Source organism: Bactrocera neohumeralis, unplaced genomic scaffold, assembly GCF_024586455.1.
Source record: "Bactrocera neohumeralis isolate Rockhampton unplaced genomic scaffold, APGP_CSIRO_Bneo_wtdbg2-racon-allhic-juicebox.fasta_v2 cluster10, whole genome shotgun sequence".
In the NCBI taxonomy this organism is placed as follows: domain Eukaryota; kingdom Metazoa; phylum Arthropoda; class Insecta; order Diptera; family Tephritidae; genus Bactrocera; species Bactrocera neohumeralis.
In genome coordinates, this window is record NW_026089623.1 from 4,530,147 (window position 1) to 4,547,483 (window position 17,337).

Sequence of the window (17,337 nt, forward strand, 5' to 3'; positions counted from 1 at the left end):
CCAAAAAAATAACTTTTTTCATACAAAAATTTTTTTTTCAACTTTTTTCCTTTTGATTTTGTATGGCAGCTTTCTTTATTCCGGTTATTCAAAAAAAATATTGAAATTTGTTCCGTGAAAACGTTATGTGTGTTTCACACAAAGTGCTCAATTACAGATTGAAATTTGTTACGATGCCACCAAGAGGTCGCGTTCGTTTTGGCATCAACATAAGTATGTACATTGACAGCCTATGGCACACGACCGAGTATTCCCAGGATGCGATGACATACGAATGAAATTATGGATCGCGGGCAATCAGCAAGCGATCGTCACGATTGCAGAGGACAACTTTTCAAACAACAGTTGCGATGTTTTTTAAACTTTATCTTAAAGCAACGTATATGTGGTGCTGTTACATGCTGGATGTGTACTGTTGAGTGGCAAAAGAGAGGTTTGCCGCACGCACATGTTCTTCTTTGGATGGTGGATGGTGGTTACACCAAATCAAATTTATGAAATCATTTCTGCGGAAATTCCTGATCCAGAGATAGAAGCAGAATTATACGAAACCAATATGGTTCATGTACCTTACGGACATCACAATACCACTTCGGTTTGTATGTCTGACAATAAATGTACGAAACACTATCCAGGTGCTTTTCTTTCGGAAACACAAACTAGAAATGATGGATATCCAATGTATCGGCGTCGCTCACCAGATGACAATGGCAGAACATTTAGCATTTAATTTAGAGGCGTGAATATCGAAGTTAACAACACATCGAAGTCGACAACATATGGATCGTACCATATTCGCCACTATTGTCTAATTCACATTCAAAAGTCATGTCAATGTTGCGTATTGCAGTTTGGTGTAATCGATAAAATACGTGTGTAAATACGTCACCAAAGGATGCAACATGGCGGTTACTGATCTTGAACGATACGGTCGATACGTGAACTGCAATAAAGCGCTTTGTATGATATTTACTTTTGCGATTCATGAACGTTTTCCGACTGTTGTGCGTCTCGCAGTTAATTTGGAGAATGACCAAATAGTCTATTTCAACACAGAGAATACAGTACAGACAGAGAAAACACCCCCAGCAACAAAATTAACATTTACGAGTTTTTTCTCAACTTTCGTCAGTGAACCGTTTGCGAGAACTTGCTCTATTCGGAAATATCTTGATATTATACATACAATTTCAATTACAATTGCTGGGACATGAGAATCACTGGAATAAAGTTCGCACACTTTTCGCGATGATCAGCCATCAAATTAGCGTCAATTATGGACTACGAACAAAAATGACATTGCCGAAGACATTTTACATCGTATTCGCTAAGAATTGGAAATGGGTAAATTCCGGTTGATACTTCCGGTGGTTTGATATCAATTCCATCTTCCCTTTACCAATTCACCAAAGATGAACTCATCACGAATATTCGGACATTGGACAAATTGTCGTAACTACAATTCCTTAAGTGCACGCGCAATGTTAACTGCCAAAAATACCGATGTTGTTTTAAACTGGAAGATTCAAAGTCAAATTCCGGGAGACTTGCGCTCATACAAATTTATCGATCGTGGAATTTCTAAATTCTTTGAATAGGCTTGGTATGCCACCGCATCATTTGCGGTTTGCATTTATGTTCCACAATCTTCAGGCGCCGAAACTGTGTAATGGAACCTGACTAATTACACCGGAACAGAAACCAAAAAATGTTGTTTATCAAGCTGCGATACATTGAAAAAAAGTGAAATGATAAATTCAACTTTTTCATTTCTAAACACATAAATTCACGCAGGACAACGACTGCGGGGTCAGCTAGTATGTATATAAAAATGAAACTCGTTTTCCGTTGTCACGGCATCACGTGTGAATGGCTGGACCGACTTCACTAATTCTTTTTTTTTTTTTTGATGTATTTGTTATTATTAGGAGAAGGTTCTTATGTAAAAAATTATTACGAAAGCTGCCGGAAAAAGTTCTTTTCTTTTTCCCATACAAACGTTTTATTTTATATATACATATGTACATATGTAAGTAAAAACAAGTAAGAAAGGGCTAAGTTCGGGTGTCACCGAACATTTTATACTCTCGCATGATAAAGTGATAATCGGGATTTCATTATCCGTCATTTACATATTTTTCAAATACCGTATTTGTGTAAAGTTTTATTCCGCTATCATCATTGGTTCCTAATGTACATATATACTCGTATTATACAGAGAAGGCATCAGATGGAATTCAAAATAGCGTTACATTGAAAGAAGGCGTGTTTGTTAACTGATTTCACCCATATTTCGTACATGTCATCAGGGTGTTACGAGAATATTATATACCGAATTTCATTGAAATCGGTAGAGTAGTTCCTGAGATATGGTTTTTGGTCCATAAGTGGGCGACGCGACGCCCATTTTCAATTTTCAAAAAAAGCCTGGGTGCAGTTTCTTTCTGCCATTTCTTCCGTAAAATTTTGAGTTTCTGACGTTTTTTGTTAGTCGGTTAACGCACTTTTAGTGATTTTCAACATAACCTTTGTATGGGAGGTGGACGTGGTTATTATTCGATTTCTTCCATTTTTGAACTGTATATGGAAATGCTTGAAGAAAATGACTCTATAGAGTTTGGTTGACATAGCTATAGTAGTTTCCGAGATATGTACAAAAAACTTAGTTGGGGGCTGGGCCACGCCCACTTTTCCAAAAAAAATTACGTCCAAATATGCCCCTTCCTAGTGCGATCCTTTGTGCCAAATTTCACTTTAATATCTTTATTTATGGCTTAGTTATGACACTTTATAGGTTTTCGGTTTTCGCCATTTTGTGGGCGTGGCAGTAGGCCGACTTTGCCCATCTTCGAACTTAACCTTCTTACGGAGCCAAGAAATACGTGCAAAAAGTTTCATTATGATATCTAAATTTTTACTCAAGTTAAAGCTTGCACGGACGGACGGACAGACAGACATCCGGATTTCAACTCTACTCGCCACCCTGATCACTTTGGTATATATGTATACAAACAACCGTTATGTGAACAAAACTATAATACTCTCCTTAGCAACTTTGTTGCGAGAGTATAATGAATGTTTGTTTGTTAGTAACGCTAAGGCTCGAGAATTTTCAATATTTTGATTTGTAAATTATTTGAATCATTCAGTTCAACATGAAAACCTTATGTGTGTTTCAAGCGAAGTGATCAATTACAGATTGAAATTTGTTACGAAGCCACGAAGAGGTCCCGCTTATATCGGTCGGTGTTCTTTTTGCCATCAACGCCAAGGCACATGAACGAGTACTCCCGGGATGCGATGACATACGTGTGGAATTATGGATCGGGGTCAATCAGCAAGCGATCGTCACGTTGTCACAGCACTACATTTCAAACAACAGTTACGATGTTCTTCTTTGGATGGTGGATAGTGGTTCCACCAGATCAAATTGATGAAATCATTTCTGCGGAAATTCCTGATGCAGAGAGATTTACATCCAGGTGTGTTCTCAAAGAATGCATTTCGATGAATTTACACAATCCACCGGAAAAACGACCTTCGGTCCCTATTGGACAATGTACGCATTTCAACTTCATTTGAGTCATTGCGTATTGTAAATGGTACGGTGTGTACAATTTTTTAGAAGCAAGCCAGCAAAATATGTACGATGCGGTGCAAATGAAGTTCGCATACTTTTCGGGAAGATCATTTCGATATATCAACCTTCAAATCCGCTTCAATTATGGTATACGAACAAAAATTACATTGTCGAAGACATTTTACATCGTATTTGCTAAGAATTGGAAATGTGTCAATTCTGATTGATACTTCCGGTGGTTTAATATCAATTCCATCTGCCATTTATCAATTCATGAAAGATGAACTCATAAAGAATATTCGGACATTGGCCAAATTATCGTAACTATGATTTCTTGAGTGCACGCACAATTTTAGCTGCCAAAAACACCGATGTTGTTGCCTTAAACTGGAAGATTTAAAGTCAAATTCCGGGAGACTTGCGCTCATACAAATCGATCGATCGTCTTGACAATGAGACGAAGCCGCGAATTATCAAGTGGAATTTCTAAGTGCTTTTCTGTCGTTATTATGTTTCGCAATCTTCAAGCACCGAAACTGTGTAATGCAACCCGACTGATTGTAACGTAGCTATCTTATAGAATGGGGCAGAATGCTTGACTCTACGAATTCCTCTGAGCTCCAACGATTTGCCATTTCAGTTCAAACCTTTCCATTTTTGAAAGAGTTCTACAATTTTCCATATCAGTTCCAACGCATTCCTTTTCCAGTGAAAATTGCATTGGAGATGAGAATCAATAGGACACAAGGATAGTCGCTAGAAGTGTGTGGCATAAATTTGGAAATGCTATGTTTTTCACACGGCCGGATATACATACGTGGCGTGCTCACGAGTTGGAAAACAATCATCTCTGTACATTTACGCACCGAAACAGAAACCAAAAAATATTGTTTATCAAGCTTCGTTACATTGAAAAAATTTGGAAAAATCGAAAATAAATGATTTTCAACACAATATAAATTCAACTTTCTTTTCATTTCAAAACACATAATTTCAGGCAGGACAACGGCTGCTGGGTCAGCTAGTTTAGTATATAAAAGAAAGTTGTTTTTAGTTACACCATTTATAACTCAAGAACGGCTGAACCGATTTGGCTGAAAATTGGTGGGGAGGTAGCTTAGAACCAGGGTAAGGACATAGGATACCTTTTATCTCTTTATATAAAACTTTAATACAACTCGTAAATACAAAATTTATGTTTCAAATAATAAGTATTTGTTCAAAATTCATGTCTGTAGGAATCATTTGAATATATGCCTACAATTTTAAACAGATTCTTCTTCAAAAATAATACAAGTACTAAGTATTTGTAATAGTAGAAAAGAACTGCAACCAAATACGCAGTGCAATGGATTATAACTGGCTCAGTAATCAGTTGTTGAGTATGTATTATACAACATGCATACAAAAATACTGATGTCATAACCTTTCCATCCGACTTTTTCGTCTTTCCACGCCTGAGAACCGGTTCATCATGTGCAGTTCACTAGAATGACAGTCGATTGGACTCCAGTGGCAAATGGTGGAGCTATGTTTGTATTGTCACACACCGACGCAAAAATTCGGTTTTATTACGATTAAAGAGCGCTCAAATACTTCTCAGAATCAGTTATTCGTTGTTTTATTGGATTATGAACTTGCGAGGGACCCACTTTGCACATAGCTTTCGAATCTTTGGAGCATCATTGTATACGGTGCTCAATTCGCCTGTTTCCAGCTTAGCAAATGTCTTTTCAACGGTGGATTTCCCTGAGCCAAAATTCAGCAGTATTTTCACACACAAGGTGCTTTATGATCAATTTTTTTGTAAACTAACACAAGTTGCCTCACAAAAATTATACATCTTATTAACTAATAGTTATAATCCAACTAATAAAGATCACATAGATGGTAGTAGTAGTATTATCTATGCATCAGCCACAGTGAATCGTGGACGGGTCCTCTAGTTTTTAAATAAAATTATTATGTGCTAATTCTTTTTGTATTTGCAGTTCCATTCTCAGTAGTTCAGAAGTATTTGTTTTTTTCTGTGTTTGTCGTTTCGACTTGTGAACAAGGGTGGTACTTGTATTTTCCGTTGGAGTTTCACTTCTATTCAAAAAACTTTAGTCTTCTGTATCTGTGTCTACATCACATTCTTCGTTCTTGGTTGTTTCACACTGGTTGCTATCAATTGCGTTAGATGAGCTAGCTTGTAAAATAAAACCCTTTTACCATCTAAACCTTCCACGCTTTCTATTGTCGCTGATAAATCCAAAATTGACTGTGCCAGAACAGAGAATGCATACTCTTTACACAGTCCTTCGCCGGTGTTTTTTTATTTTTCCGAATACATCTTTTCTGGTCTATCTAAACATGTTAAGAAAAAATTAAGTTTAAAGAATGAGGGATTAAAACAGCCAGGAAGGACGTTCATTAGGAAAATCAATCAACAATCATTGTTTACCTTTTTCCATTCTGCATTTGATTTCAATGGCGGCCCCATGCTGTTGAGGAAATCATACAACTTCTTCCAATATGAATTTACATTTTCCTTGTTCTCCTTCTGAAATCCTTTTCCTATATTAGGATTTTCCGACATGATGTTGACCAAATACGTCAGCTGTACCTTATTAATAAACCTTATTTCATAAAAACAGTTTTTTATATTAAGAAAATAATTAATAAAATATACTTACATTTTAATGGAAATTTGTTCCTTCTCAATGCCTTTGTGAACGAATTTTAGGTTTTCACATGAAAAGAAATACTTTTACGGTTTGAGAATATTTTCGAATATGGGAAATTTTTCCCATGTGAAGTTCACGATAAGAAAAACACAAATTTGAGAATTTTTTCATTGGGAATGGCGTTGACACGAAGTCCACGATAAGGCTGAATAATATTATCTCCTGAGTTTGTGTTTTCATCTTCACCCGTTGATTCAAAAAAATTATTTGTAATTTTAAAATCATTGCTTTCACATAAACCTGTCTAAAGCCCCACATTTTTGATATTGAGATATTCAATAGCGAATTTGAAATCTTTAGATATGACCGGTTGAGCAGAATAGGAGGTGATGTCTTGTTTGCTGTACATTTTTCAATTGCGTCTGAAGAAGTCGACGTTCCTCGTGCAGAGTTCATTGAGTTTAAGGGCATTCGAATTTGCGCTAATATGGCCACTATTTACTTAACTTTATCTTATATATATACATATATAAATATAAATCTTTACTTTTTCCCTTAAATCATTGTCATTTCCGTTTTCGCTAGTCGTAGGAAAATGCTTGGTATAATATTTCTTGTAAAACTTATGAATGGGTCAGTCTGTAGTTATTTTTTGTTGTCTGAAATTAATTTTAACCTTCCCGCTCGCAGTTTAGACTTTTACTTTTAAAAATTTCTAGAACAAATTTTGAGTTAAACGAACCATTCCGCCCTATATATCACGATTTCAATTCTCATTCAAGCACATTTGATCTAACAGACTCACTCTTTACCATTAAAGAAAATTATTTTATCCACTCTTAACAAGTAACACTTATAAGTAATAAACTTAATTTAATCTAATACTTAATATTATTTATAATATTTTATTTGAAGCTCTGTATTAAATTTCGGATATGTATCTTCATTTTTGGCTTAGTTATGGGACTTTGTAGATTTAATTTTAGTATACCAATTTGATCACGATATCTCAATTTTTATTTAAGTTGTCGGTTTCGCGGACGGTCAGACGTACAGACAGTCACTCAAAATTCAATTGTATGCATAACTCCATATCTCTCTCGATTATGTTTACGCGATACAAACAACCGTTAGTTGAACAAAACTATAATGCTAGGTAGCAACATATTGCGAGAGATTACTATCGTTGCCTGAGAATTATGTTATTTTATTGTGCAACTTATAAAAGGTGTAGAAAAACTATATACTTTACTTTATCTTATATTGTAGATCATATACTCACTGAGTTTCATTAATTTATTTATAGTACTATATTATATTGGGTGAGGTATGCATTCAATTATGTTATTTAATTTTATTAACATATTAATTTTAGTTATAAATATGTTTCAAAATTTTATATAGTATTTATAGTTGAATAATATTTTTGTCCAGCTTGGTTGGTATGGTTTCCCAATGCAATGGGGAACTGTAGGAATACGTTGAAATAGGACTATTTCTATATTAAATTTTCTGGTCAAAGTGGTTGCGTTAAATCTGTACCGTTAAATAATAAAGATGGATTCAAATTACGTTCAAGAATAATATTTATTTTTAATTTTATCTAGAGGATTTTGAAATAGAATTTGAAAATTACGTTTAGATAACGATTGATATATAAACTTGACGTATAAACTAACAATAATAATGAAGGAAAAATTTCTGCATTATTGTGAGAAAAGCGTGGAATGCTTGATATATGAAAACTATGTCACCAAGCACCCCACGCTTTTCTCACAATAATGCTGGAATTTTTCCTTCATTATTATTATTAGTTTATACAAAGAATTATTTTTCACTTTTTAGTTTGATATGTTTTAAAAGCGTGTTTTTTAGTTTTTTTTTTAAATTATATTTATTTATGTTTAATGTTGTGTTCAAGAAAAAACCGCCTTATTAAAATCATCCATATATATACATACATACATACACCCCTAATCTGTGCACTTGACAAATTCAACATATTTCTAATTTGTCAAAATTTGAATTTATCAAGCATTTCGTATTCTGAGTCTGAAATAACAAGCTCTATAAGTTGTTAAGATGTCAAATGCTCTTGACAGTGCTCATTATGAATTAAATATTTGATTGTGCATCTTGTTGTGAAAATGGAAGATACTTTACTTTTGTTATTATTATTAAACGAAGATGAAAATTGTGAGAATAGGAATCGCGCGCGGCATTTAAAATGTTTACGCGACGATAGCAATCCATTTTCTTTGAGCGAGAATACCTTTGTGCAAAATTTTCGATTAACTCGCCGTCGCTTTACGATTCAAAAACGTCACTACCTTTAACTGTAAGGGTTCTAGCAGCTTTGAACATTTTTGGACACGGCTCATACCAGAAATGTGTAGGTAACAACGACAACTTGCCCATGAGTCAGTCGTCCCTTTCGAGAAGTGTGCGGGCTGTAGAAAAACTTATTGTGAAGGTGAAGAGAGGAGAGGAGAAATAAAGTTTCCCAGTTCAACAGAGGATAAAAACGGGGTAAGTATTAATATTACACTAATTTAAGCAAATTTATTTGAAATATATTCCAGATTTTTTAGAAAATTTGGAGCGATTGACTGCACGCAATATAATTTGAATAGAAATCAGCTGTTTCTATTTACATTATTTTGTTCTCCACACGTGTGGGGAAAAGCTTTGCGAATTGAAGCTTTTACTTTTATCAAGATTGTCACAGAATACCAAAATATTTCTTGTGCTATGTAATTGTCATTTACAGCCCTTTGATCGCACTCTAACTCTGTGTCTAACTTATTGGCATGGATGTGTGGATTGTTATCAACTTCTTTTAAAATAAAAAGATACATCTCTATGACCAAGCTTTTATGGGCGACCAGTTCGTGGTTTGTTTCTTCTAAAGTTTTCATACATATACATATGGGTTGAACTGTTGATTTAACTAAATTTGACAATTTCGATATTTCACGTTGTTTTGTAAAACATACGTGACTATATTTAAATTTGATTAACATGAAGCCTTATGTAAAAACCCCAAAGTGAGAAAAAACGGTACATTACCACTTTTATACCATACATGTCGTACATAGACTTTAGTCAATGTCTTGTTTTAGTTCTTTTGTGCAAAGTTTGTATTGGAATATATATTTCTATAATTCTCGAATAAAAATGTAATTAAAACAAAACTCCATCATTACTTTTTTCTTATTATTTTTATATTCAGAAAGACATCAAAATAATGGGTTGTACATGAACTTTTGTCGTCCTCTGTAGATTAAAATGTGTGTCCTTGTCAACCGAAGAGACTTAATAAAAGCAGATGTAAAATAGGAAACTACTATATCAGGTTCAAAGTCAGAAAAATACTTTATATCGGTACTAAGGGAAGGTCTGAACTATTTCCATTAACTTTTGACATAAGTAAAATATACTCGAAAACATGTTTTCAAGCAATTTTATGAACACCCAGAAGGAAGCGTCGGAGACCCTTTAAAGTATATATATAAATGATCAGTATGTTGAGCTGAGTCGATTTAACCATATCCGTCTGTCCGTCCGTCTGTCTGTATATATACGAACTAGTCCCTCAGTTTTTAAGATATCGTTTTGAAATTTTGCAGATGTCATTTTTTCTTCAAGAAACTGCTCATTCTCCGAAGAAATTCTTCAGATCGGTTAAGTATAGCATATAGCTACCATACAAACTGAACAATCGGCATCTAGTGCTGGTATGGAAAACTTTTACATTTGAGGTGGTATCTTCACAAAATTTGGTATGGATTGTTTTCTAAGGCAACAATGTAATCTCCGAAGAAATTCAGATCGGTTAACTATAGCATATAGCTACCATACAAACTGAATAATCGGAATCAAGGGCTTGTATCGAAAACTCTTGCATTTGACGTGGTATCTTCACGAAATTTGTCATGGATTACTTTGGGATAATAATATAATCTCCGAAAAAATTGTTCAGATCGGATTACTAAAGCGTATAGCTTCCATACAAACTGAACACATAGTTACTAAAAGAAATGCACCTGTGAAGGGTATATTAGCTTCGGTGCAGCAGAAGTTAACGTTTTTTCTTGTTTTGCTAAGATTTTGTGACGAACACGAATGAATTGAATAATCCAGATACCGAAATTCGTCGTTGCCCGAATGTTCAAGTAACGATATTTTGGCAACAATCTATTAAATAAGGGCTTCCAAATTGTGCTGCACAATTCCAGTCGTAAGAGGCGACTAAGATCCTGGCCACCAGTCCAGAGCAGTATGGAAACTCAACTGGTCGTAACTTCGGCTACAAGGTCATACCAAAGACTTTAACCTGGTACCACGGGGAGCAGTAGCCCCTGGAGTTCGCTCCAGTCTGCTCATTGGGTTTGGCCTTTTGTGGAGATTGGTGGTGGCTGTGGTTAAAACCCAAATCGCGGAAAGAACTGACTTTGTCAGTCGAATGTGGAGTTGCATTGCAACCGGGTACCGGACCCAAAGTACGGCAGAGGTTTTAGATGGGTCTCGTACCCGACCAAGGTAACTAGGGTGTTTTCTTTTGGTTTGCACCCTACCAATTGGAACCAAAGTGTATGTTCGTGTGGCGTCACTCATGCCTTGGTTCTTTCAGAGTGTAGTGTGGGTGTACACATTTACGCTTTGGGGCGCTGATCAACGCATTGTTTTAATCTACATATGTGCTTCTAGCAACAGAAAGCACCGTGGATTTGAGCCTCCTAAGGCAGATACCCACGTAAAACCACATTGGATTCTGTGACATATCGGGTGAATACGGGGAGTGGTTAATGGTTAAAATGTGATTTTTGGTCAAATAATTGATCACAAGCGTCGAGCAACAAATGCCAACTTTCATCTTCGCGATATTCGGGCCGGACACGTCGAATAGGCCCAAATTGATAAATCGATGTTTTGGAGATGCTCAATTCCATTTCCATGAATTTCAATGAAGTTTTCGGCTGATTTTTGATGAATTCACGCACAAATTCGATGGAATTTCCGGTGATCACGGATTTTGATTGGCCCACATGTTGAACGTCATTTATGTCCTCACGACCACTATGAAAACGTTGAAACCACTCGTGCATTCTGCTACGGGATAGGCAACCATCGCCATAAACTTGTCTCATAATTTGAAACGTTTCGGTAAAAGTTTTACCAATTTTAAAACAAATTTTAATGTTGGCTCTTTGTTCGAAGCTCATTTTCGCTCCGATAACACAAACATACTGTCACTTAAAACGCAATAACTTCACTTCCAATCAATGAAATGTCATGAAATTCTCACTGAACAATCGATAAAGATAGAAGATTCTAACGCACCAGTCGTCGCCACCAGGGGGCGCTATATTCAAAAAATCCTGTTTACTTTGGAATAGACCTTTTATGTACTCAAGAATGAGTTTGAAGTTTTATCGAAAATGAAGGAGTTTAATGATATGAAGATTAAAGGTTTTGTGAAGCTTCATGGGTTGAGGTTCAGGAGTCATGGCTAGATGAAGCAGTACAATTCATGTTCCCCATTTCAGTGAATTGCCATTAATGTAATCAGAAATTACATATTGTTTGGTAGTCAAGGATTATTTCAAATATGGCATAGCAATCTGCTGTACATGAAACAACAGAGCATGTTTCAGCAAGAGCGAGTTTTGATGATGATCTTTGACAAGCGATTGATTTGAACTTTAGACTTAACGCGAATAAAAGAAGGACGTCTAAGGTAGTCAACAGCATTCTAAATGAGAGACATAACTGATATGCGTTTCCATCGCAAATATGGTTAATCACGACGATCAGACTTAGGTGGAGGTTGAGGGTTGTATGATGTACACGGATGTCGGGACAAAACGGAGTATCAATAATTTGCAATAATCATCCAAACTTGGAAATTTGTGGTTGCCAGGATGTTCGAGTGGTGAAATTTTGGCAGGATCAACTATTTAAGCGATGCCGGATTGTGCAGCAGACACAGTTCTAGTTAGAATGCTGTCTCATAAAGAGTGAATGAGATAAAAGTAGGAAGTTGTAAATTATAAATAAAGTTAAGTGTATAGTCATTAAATTGGCGCTTCTATTTAACAATCCAGTGATCGCACTTAAGATTGAGTATGAAGGTAGATGAATTAACGAGAAATCCGTTTCAATATCTCAAATATTGATAGATTTATATAGTATGCCAATCGGAAATTTTAGTTTCTTCTTATTCTTCTTTATTCACGTAGACACCGCTTACGCGATCATAGCCGAGTTAACAACAGCGCGCTGGTTGTTTCTTCTTTTCGCTACGTGACGCCAATTGGATATTCCAAGCGAAGCCAGGTCCTTCTCCACTTGGTCCATCCAACGGAGCGGAGGTCTTCCCCCGACGGGTACTGCGTCGAATACTTTCAGAGCTGGAGTGTTTTCGTCCATTCGAACAACATGACCTAGCCAGCGTAGCCGCTGTCTTTTCGCTATATCAATGTCGTCATATATCTCGTACAGCTCATAGTTCCATCGAATACGATATTCACCGAGGCCAATGCGCAAAGGACCATAAATTTTTCGCAGAACCTTTCTCTCGCAAACTCGCAACGTCGACTCATCAGTTTTTGTCATCGTCCAAGTCTCTGCACCATATAGCAGGACGGGAATAATGAGTGACTTATAGAGTTTGGCTTTTGTTCGTCGAGAGAGGACTTTACTTCATAATTGTCTACCGAGTCCGAAGTAGCACCTGTTGGCAATAACTCTTATAAAAGATTGTACCTGCTCGATTAATTTCTGCAGCACGAATTATTTTCTCCAGCAGCACGATAGGGGAGTCGCCTTGTCTGAAAACACGTTTGGTATCGAACGGCTCGGAGAGGTCCTTCCCGATCCTGACGGAGCTTTTGATGTTGCTCAACGTCAGTTTACACAGCCGTATTAGTTTTGCGGGGATACCAAATTCAGACATCGCTTCATAGAGGCAGCTCCTTTTCGTGCTGTCGAAAACAGCTTTGAAATCGACGAGAAGGTGGTGTGTGTCGATTCTCTTTTCACGGGTCTTTTCCAGGATTTGGCGCATGGTGAATATCTGGTCGGCTATGGATTTGCCAGGTCTAAATCCTGATAAGGTCCAATCAGTTTGTTGACGGTGGGCTTTAATCTTTCACACAATACGTTCTATAGAACCTTATATGCGATGTTGAGGAGATTTATCCCACGGTAGTTGGCGCAGATTTTGGGGTCTCCCTGTTTGTGGATTGGACGGAGCACACTTAAATTCCTATCGTTGGGCATGCTTTCGTCTTACCATATTTTACAAAGAAGCTGATGCATGCTCCTTATCAGTTTCATTATGAACCCTTACACATTGCCCGATTACATTACATACATGGGATCTAGGGAAGTTTTCATCCCGACTTATCTATTTTAGGCGCAAAGATACATTGAATTGCAGTAAAATAACTCACATACTGGCCGATTCATGTGGTTTAAGGTAAACTGGAAGTTCGAAAATTTTTAAATTAGGTGTGAGAAGCAAGGGAAAGTATTGACAAGATTTTTTTGGCAAATTTTTATTCTGATAGTTATACTGTTTCTTGATTAACCAATTAAATTAAAAAAAAAAAAATTTTAAAATCGGAAGAAGTTTAAAGTTGTCATCAAATGGAAGTAAATAGGTTTTTGTAGTACGCCACATTTTAATATAGGAATATCAGAATAATGTTAGGCACCAAATTTGGTTGAAGTTCCTGAGTTATAGGATTTCACCTAAAAAGAACGGTGCAACGCCCTTTTTTCAATTTTTAAACCGCCTCATATGCCTATGGTTAAGTGTTCTTAAGTGTGAAATTTAATGCTTCTGCTATTTTGTGAGTTATGCACTTTTAGGAGTTTTCAACAGAACCGTTCATATGGCATATACCGTTTGGTACTAAAAAACGTGACGACATCGTATTTTGTGGATAGAGCTTTAGTGAATTTTGAGATATACATATATGTTGAACCATAAACGAGATGGGTCGCGACGTGTACGAAATTACCGCTATGTATTAGAACTGGGGTTATTCAGAAACCGAATTCACACATTTTCAACTCAAAACTATAGTATATCCAAGATTACATGTTCTAATAAATTTGCTAAGATATGAAAATATTTTACTTCCTTGCTAACTGCGAGAGTATAAAATGTTTGGTTACACCCGAACTTAGCCCTTCCTTAGTTGAGTAATGGATTGTTCAAGAATTCAATCAAACTTAATTAAATTTTCAGATATTAAACGAAAAATTTAAACACTTTGGGATCTGAAATGAGCACCAAAACTTCTCATTTCTAATATATTTTGTTTAGCTCAAATAATTTTATGTAAACGCGTTTTAAGCTGGAACTTTTATACATTGGGATCCCCTCGGATGGAAAGGTGTAAAAAACAGAAATACTATTGATTTATTATGCTTATACATAACCGAAATACAATTAATTTTTTTTTTTTCAAATTAATGTCATATTCAGTATTAATGAAAAATTAATTAATTAAAATTAAATTCTGTTGAGCATTTTTGCACATAACTAGTAAATATACATACACATGTAATGAATATAAACATCAATATTACCCCTAAAAATATGAATAAAAAATCCCCTTGAACTTAAAGGGGAGGGTGCCAACAACAACGGTCGGACGTTCCTACATATTGCAGACAGTTAAAAAATAAATATTTCGACCTACACCCTGCCTTAGCTATATGTCACATATACCGATTCTCTTTATAGAATTAAATTTAAAAAAATGACGTCTTTTTTTAACTTCCGTCATTAGAATTTTTTCTGCTACTGCTAAAAACCATGTCATTAAGCACGTCTTTCAATTTTGCAATCATAAAAAATTTATAATCCAATAGTAACAAAATAATATGTATTTATTATGGGGTATTTTATGTTACTAAAAGTCCATACATTATTCTCGGCGTATCACAGAAGCAAAACATTTCCATAATACATTATGGAAAGCATATAATACACATTTGTACTTATCATATTCAATTTCATTGATATTTTCATATATTTCCATTGCATCACTGCGAATTGCACTTATTTTGCTAGCTCACTTACTGTATATATACATATGTATATGCATATGTATATGTAAAGTATACATATAGTTATACAATATGGATTAATTTGTATACAACAATAATATGAATATAACTTATTTTTTGCACATAAAATATTTTTTAAAATTTACTGCTCTTATTTCGGTAATTTTCCTTTGAATAATATTAATTTGTAGGCATTTTTTTATAAAATAATAATAATTCACAAGCAAAATCAGGATCATCAGGCAGTAACACAACAAGAAACACGCACAACTAAATTCAGACTAAACTTAAAAAATTGTGTGTGATAGCCAATAAGAGCATATGCACGTCAATGGAGAAGGTGACAAGCGAAAATTGGAGAGAGCCAAGCTCACTGGACTTATGCTGCCACTTTTTGAAAATGCTTTTAAAACATAATACATAATATCAATAACAATTTATACGAAATATTTTTTAATTACAAATCCTTTTGACATGTTTAAAGTTTTTCAAAATGTAATAATACTAATTACATTACTAATAAGTCAATTATAATGTATGTTTGAGTATCGATTAATTCCAACTTTGTAATTTCTCCATATTCAATTAACCTAAGCCCATCATTCTTTAAAAAATGAATGAAATTCATTCAAGAAAAAAAATTCGATATTCACTAGCAGAATTTAAAAAAAAAGGCGTGAAATAAAAATATTACTTTTTGTTTTGAAAACTGCAACATTTGTGTTGTATTCCGATTTTATGCGGCAACGCAAAAACTTAAAAAACAATAACAGAGCAAGCTTATTTCATCGCTGAATTCATCGCCGAGTGTAATTTTAGTTATATGTGTTATACATACATATGTATATATGAACCATGTGCAGGATAACATTGTGGGTGGGATTATTTTATTTCTCAGTACGGTGAGTTGTCGTGGTTAATAGTTACTGTTGCGAATATCTACCTGTTAATTTGTATAGTTCACGGGCAGTAAATTCACATATTTAATTAAGAACGTAGTATGTGTTAACATATACATAGTCATAGATGTATAGTATCTATGTAAATAATATGAAAAAAACATAAACATAAAAACAACCGACCATTATTAACCGCTATATTTTCGAAATGTTTGTTTTTGAATTGGTATGAAGCGGCCAGATTTCAGGATGAAAAGTAGTTCAGATGCTTACATTTATGTGTACATAAGCGACATACAAATAATGAATGTATCATTCAAGTTTAATACGAAGTATACATGAGTGTGAATGTATGTGTGTTGTATTTATTGAAAGTCAGGTAGTGCCTTAAAAAAACTGTGGCCTAATTAAAATGGCAATGAAAATATTGCTTCTAATTTTTATGTATGTATGTATATACCTTCATATAAGTTTAAACATTCATAACCCAAGGATTTTTAATATTATGTGCATCCTTACGTGAGTTGCGCTTACATACATAAGTAGGTATAGACCTAAGTTTACTTTATTTTCAGAACTAACGAAGATACAGTCGAAACTCTCTATAACGAACTCCTATATAACGAAGTTTTCTTTATTGCGAAGCATTTATAAGAACACTGTGTTTTGGGTCGACTTTAAGTGTAAAATTATCTCTATATAACAAATTTCCCTATAGCGAATATTTCCTTATAACGAAGCATTTTTTGCGACCGTAACTTCAAGATTGAAGCGTGTTCAATCTCCATATAACGAATTTAATCAAATAATTTGATGTCGCTTTTTGTTTTATTGTTGTTGTTATTGTTGTTCTGTGTGTACTTTGTTGCTTCCACAACGCACAAGCGGAGACTGATGATTTTAACCGTTTATTTTCCTTAAAATTGAAAGAGTATTTCGGGGAATCATCGAGCTATGCTAGTTTCAACCGAAATCATTACCATCTCTCGTATTTCGGGGAACCATCGAGCTTTGCAAGTTTCAACCGAAATCATTACCATCTCTCATATATCTTGAAGTCGCTATCAGTTTGCCTTTGAATATCGTGATGGTAAAATAACTC

At 35.0% G+C, this 17,337-nt stretch overlaps 2 long non-coding RNA genes across 2 annotated transcripts in view; both read right to left on the minus strand.

Moving 5' to 3' along the window:
• Window positions 1-15,577, minus strand: part of LOC126765031 (uncharacterized) — a 44,131-nt gene extending 28,554 nt beyond the window's left edge. Inside the window, exon 1 of the long non-coding RNA XR_007668246.1 lies at window positions 15,483-15,577. This is a non-coding gene — a long non-coding RNA (uncharacterized LOC126765031). The remainder of the gene's footprint in view (window positions 1-15,482) is intronic.
• On the minus strand, window positions 3,508-7,087 carry LOC126765019 (uncharacterized). The gene is made up of 3 exons (XR_007668235.1): window positions 6,259-7,087; window positions 6,027-6,182; window positions 3,508-5,929 (listed from the first exon to the last, which is right to left on the minus strand). It is a non-coding gene; the product is annotated as an uncharacterized LOC126765019 (long non-coding RNA).
• Window positions 15,578-17,337: the final 1,760 nt, after the last annotated feature.